Below are 6,163 nucleotides of genomic sequence, written 5' to 3' on the forward strand. Positions count from 1 at the left end.
GCAGACGTTCATTCATTTAATGCAAATTGCTTGTCAGTTTTCATTAAGCTAGCGTTATACGGTGATTATCATATGACTATTATTAAATTCTCTGACATACTGACTGACTATTGGCTGCATTCCAAATTGCATTCAGGAAAATGTATTCAAACCGTTTCAAAAGCATATGCGTATTTTTATGACTTCATTCGTGCGAACGATGACGACACTGAAATATGACGTAAGTTGAACAACTTGCGTCACAAAGTCATTAATATGGTTTTAAGATGCTTGCCTAGAGACGATCATCAGCGCACAGAAGTGAGTCATAAATCGATTAGTACGTATGCACCTTCTCCGATACGCGTATGTGCTTATTCAAACTTTAACTCGCTCGTTAACGAATCGCTTCGTTTTTTCATGCGTATGGCGTATGTGCCATTAGTATTACGTGTGTCATGAATATTACTGATACAATATACGGATGTGTGATCGACATTCCGTGCATGTAAACACATATGGCCTTTACGCCGGGATTCACGTTATTTCGTGACGATCGTTACGCCGGAACGGGGAAATACCGTATCGGCGATGAAACGAGTGTCACTTATTTTCTGTGGGACCTATTGTGAAAATTTTCCACGTTGGCAATTTCGCGTGTGTCACTCTTCGACGATAACGATTGACGGTATCTTCACCGTACGACCATTAATTACACCTGTCGTTTGATGTGCATCAGCAACAATTACATAGCTTAAGCTGAAGCGTCTGGAACGTCTGCGAAAAAAATATACGGTGTGCGCGAAAATATTCCTTCGTAAAATTATACATTATTTATGATTATATTAACGAAAGCAAATTGGTAAAACTCCTGTTTAGGGGACCCCCCTCAGATGACCTTGACCTTGACATATGTTATAGAGGTCACTCTCCTGAGTGACCTTCTGAAAATTTTAGCCGTCGCTCGTTGTTTGTTAAAAAGTCATTAACAAAAAAAGTTGTATGAATGTAACGTAATTTTTCAAGACAGTTCTATAAAATATACACTTTTCCTTTCACTTTTGACAAATTCTCATTCTTTAGTTTAAGTACAACAGACTTGTCCCCCTCCCGCCGCGGTGCGGAGTGTCTGGGGAAAATAGACCCTCAATTACACGGCTAGAGACAGGCATCTTTTAAGGTGCCTGTCCAAAAGTGAAAGGAAAAGTGTATATTTTATAGAACTGTCTTGAGAAATTACGTTACATTCATACACCTTTTTTTGTTAATAACTTTTTAACAAACAACGAACGACGGCTAAAATCTTTAGAAAATCACTCAGGAGGGTGACCTCTATAACATATGTCAAGGTCATCTGAGGGAGGTCCTCTAAATAGGAGCTTTACCCTGAGTTCTCTTTTAACGATAAATGAATCTGTAAAATACTCATAACCAATCAGAAAGTTTATAAGCCACTTTTAGAGGCTCATTTATTGTTAAATACTCAGAATACGGGCTATAGTTACTGATCAAACTAATTATATCTCAGCAACAATATAATTTGTTTAATCAACTAAACGTTTGTTTGAATAAATTTTGTTCGTCTAAGTAAAGTCTTATTAACTCAACTACTTTTTTCTCAGTGTAGTAAACGTAGTAAAGAAAATAAAAATGGATACTTGAGTATTAAAGATTATAAATTTTTATAGCTTTTAATCGTAATGTCAAAAATTTAATCGTAATGTAAAATTTGATCAGTTATCTTTAAAAAGTTTTACTCTGTCAGTCAAAAAGAAATACACATAGATTTTGAAAAAAGTAAATATTATCGTAAACTCTATGACTCGGTAGAAAATTTATCAATTAATATATGTTATTTCTGCAAATTATCCGGATGTTAGATGATTCAATTCTCACTGATAACATAATATAGTAATACACCTTCAAACAGTAATACATCTTCAAACAGTAAACAACTAGTAATCTTCGCAATTTCAAGTAAATTTTTCTAAATAATTGTTATTTTCTTTTAAATGTCACAAAGTGTAGCATATTGATTATTTACATTTCACAAATGTTTGAACGTTAATCTATATTATATACGGAAAAAAGAGATGTGGTGCACCTAACAAAAAATATTTAGTTGTAAGCAAATAGCTGCATCATTCTACATATCTTTGTATGATAGTTATGTATATGGTTGATTTGACTTACTTTAGTGTGTTAACTATATCAATGAAGTTGCGCGTGATTTGGTTGTGGCAACCAGAAATTAGTAAGGGAATTTTGCATAAACAAGCTAAATATCGATATAGTTGCATTAATCAATGCTACATTGTAAAGCAGCGATATTAGAAAACAAAAGCAATTCACTACGCGCACAACTAGAGATGTATATATGTGAAAACTGGTCCTGAGTGTATAAATATACATTTGTAGTTGCCGCGTAATGAGCCGCGTATTAACCGTGTATTATCACTGCTGCAACATAAATAACTCAGCCATTTCTCTTTGGTTATAGCAGCCACATAAATAGTTGTTCCGTATTTTACTATTGAATTGTGTTGGCACAACCAGATTTCTGTATGAATCAACTATTGTTTTTTCCGTGTACCTTTTATATAAGATATATTTTGAATTTAAAAATATGTTTTCTTCAATAATTACTGCTAATTGCACTTCTCGAGGACACGCTCGGCGACAAACACGCGTAATCTAATGCAGCTCGCGGAATCAGGTGTGAACTGATTATCACTGACTGCATCCGACCATTAGATATCGCGGTTATTATCCCTGTAGATGTTTTGTGCAAGCTTATCTACTAGATATCGTGCGCGTACTCGCTCACGCTTATAACGGAATACATCTATTGCTCGTTGCTTGACATTATTTTACGATTAAATATATGAAATTAATGTAAACGTCATCTGGTCATGTGCCATATCTGTGATATTTGCTGGTATTTTAATTATTGATAAACATTAAAAGCACGATAACAATAACAAAAAATTAATATGACATTCTCACATTATCGAAAACATATAAAGTCGACTCGTTATAATTCCCGCATCACGAGATTTTTCAATAATAAAAAAAAAATGCGAATTTTTCATGTCATATTTTGTAGTTCGCTCGCAATAAATGCGTATCTTCTAATGGAATCATCGACATTACATATATTGATTCTAGATTGGTACTGTAATGCATATCGTCTCCCATATCACTTCAGATAGTATGTCTCGAGTTTATGAGACGTAAGTGAAAAATGAAAACGAAGTGATTCGTAGGTTTGAAAACTCACAGTTAGTTATAGTTAGCTGGCGTTATGTTCACTGAGATTATAAAGTCGATTCGAGAGCTTCGAGCAAATAATGATAAATCATCACCTAGGTTAACTGTTTGCCGTGACATTTTTATTCTGACTTTAGAGAGAGAGAGAGAGAGAGAGAGAGAGAGAGAGAGAGAGAGAGAGAGAAAGTGTGTGTGTTATATATTTTCATATTTTATATTTCGAGAAACAGAGATAATTCGCACGACTCACTTTGCAATAAATTTTTTAATGCGTGTGCTACAAGAACACAATTTATGCTATAATAAAACTTAGTTTTTACAGCATTTTTTATAATTTTTATGAGTAGCAATTTAAAATATCATGCTAGTAAGAAAATTCGGATAATGCGAGACAAATATTATTTAAAGCGCGATTAAATATATGAAATTAATGTAAACGTCATCTGGTCATATGCCGTATCTGTGATATTTGCCGGCATTTTAATTATTGATAAACATTATAAGCACGATAACAATAACAAAAAATTAATATAACATTATCACATTATCGAAAACATATAAAGTCGACTCGTTAATTCCCGCATCACGAAGCAAATATTATTTAAATAATAAATATTATTTTGAAAAGAAAAATCGATAATATTATTAAGGTTGATTATAATACTTATTATTATAATACTTATTATAACTATTATAATTAAGGTTAATTATAATGTTCAATCGCGTCAACATCGTGATATTCGACTTTTTCTTCAGTCGAAATATTAATCTCTATGTGTGAAAGTTCTTCTGCATTAATGAAAAGATATTAATGGGAAATTATTAAGTGGAACAATTTGACGCAATCAGAAGAAATATAATTTCGTAGATGCTATACGATCAACTTCCACAGCCATATAATAGTTAAGATATAATTAATTGATACGATAAGAGAGATTTTAAAATGTGATAAAAATATTTTTTTATGTTTCTGAATATAAAATCGAATGCACGAAGTATTATACGTGATCTTTAATTGATACGACTCTCTTAGACATCTTTCCTCAGATTATGTTATCTTGTTTTAGGGTAAAAACACACTTAAAAATAAGCGAAATATTAACACAAATTTAGTATTCTTACGCCGAATAAATAGAAATTTCAGGCAAAATTTCTGATTCCGACAACTTAAATTTCGAGATGCGGCGCAACGATGATTCGCACGTGCGATGTATGATACATTTTACAATCGAGCTTACTAAAAGAAAATGAGCTCTAAGTTTACAGACGCCGAGAGTCGCGCAATAAAACAGTTGTAAAATTTGTTTATCTTGTATAGCATTCGGTACACGGCAAAGCTATGACAACAGACAACAGTCGCGAACTCGAGCACGATATGTAGCTTTCGCCGATAAAGTAGCATAAAAGGTTTTCAACGATACATCGAGGCGAGGATACGCCACACATAATTACGAATCTATTTTTTTCTTATTAATAGATTAATAGATATATGCGTGCGTTTTTCTCTTTTGTTCTAAATAATTATAAAAGAGGGACGAGAATTGGGGAAAGTCGCCTAAGAGAATCATACACAGAAATCATGTTTAAACTTCACGCATTCGCTTTCTGTTATCACGACATTATTTGACGCGCTTCGTACACAATAATTAAAGTTATCGACTTTTCTCTTCAGTCGAAATATTAATCTCTTCGTATGAAAGTTCTTCTGCATTAATGGAAAGACATTAATGAGAAGTCATTAAGCGGAATTCAGCTTGACGCTGAACAAGAAGAAATATAATTTCGTAAAATGCTATACGGCCAATTTCCACAACTATATAATAGTTAAGATATAATTAACTGATACGATAAGGGTGATTTTGAAATGCGATAAAAATATTTTTTTCTGTTTCTGAGTATAAAATCACATTCGAGCAATGAATCACGACGAGAGAATTATGACGAGAATGAAAGGATAAAAATCTTAAAACAAGTGTCAAATCTTTTCGCGTGTTATTTGCATGTCACGTACCATCGTATACTATTACAACGTCCGAGAATAAATGGAAATCCAGATTAAAGTCACTCAAATAGCAATATTATTAGTATGATTATCATTATACTAACATTTGAAATGTGTGACATATGATTTGTCTAATAATATTGTTTTTCCCTTTTTTTTCAACGAGACGAGCAATTCTCGAGTTTCCGCAATGGGCGTTTAGATGCATAACACGCAACTCGCCTTTTTACGGGAAATTCTTTGCACATGGTAGAAGGAAAAGACTGTATGACAATGACACGTATACATATCTTAGTCATTATGAACCAGGTAAAAATTAGAAACCAGGTAAAAATCGCAAACCAGGTAAAAATCGCAAACTAGGTAAAATTCTTCAATAAAACTCGTATTTCCACGCGGGACTTTCCGCGTGAGAAGGAACGCACACTCGTTCGTGCTATCCATGTGTGCCTCGTTCCATGTATGCTATCCATGTGTGACTGGTGGACGTGATCTTTATAATTTTCCTTGGCGAATAATAATGTCGGTTGCAAATATTTCTTATGTAACGTTGACAGCGTCATTGTGCTAGGCGACACCGTTTACTGCGTGTCTTGCGTGATGTAATTTTGCAGAAATGTTTATTTCGCCTTTTCCGTCTGCGTGTGGTAACACGCGAATTCGACGTATCGAGCGTGTTTTCAAGTTCTCACAGTTTGCAGTTTGACGTGCAAGATTGGAATTTCTTGTCGTTAAGTTCACGTTATCGATAAGATCTCTGTACGAGTTACGAGAAACGTGTCTTGAAATATATCGAAGGGACAACCCCTGATAAGAACTGATTATGATATTTAGATTTATCATTGTGATCGCATCAGGAGATTCCGATTATTCCACTCAGAATATTAAGCAAGTTTTATTTAAAAGAAGTAA

The 6,163-nt window shown here is 33.6% G+C and overlaps 1 protein-coding gene across 1 annotated transcript in view; it reads left to right on the forward strand.

Moving 5' to 3' along the window:
* Positions 1–6,163, forward strand: part of LOC116843640 (Down syndrome cell adhesion molecule-like protein Dscam2) — a 313,414-nt gene that overhangs the window by 15,111 nt on the left and 292,140 nt on the right. The window lies entirely within an intron of this gene.

The sequence above is a fragment of the Odontomachus brunneus genome, unplaced genomic scaffold, assembly GCF_010583005.1.
Source record: "Odontomachus brunneus isolate Ranch 3 - 2012 unplaced genomic scaffold, Obru_v1 Obru_scaffold_034, whole genome shotgun sequence".
Taxonomy (NCBI): domain Eukaryota; kingdom Metazoa; phylum Arthropoda; class Insecta; order Hymenoptera; family Formicidae; genus Odontomachus; species Odontomachus brunneus.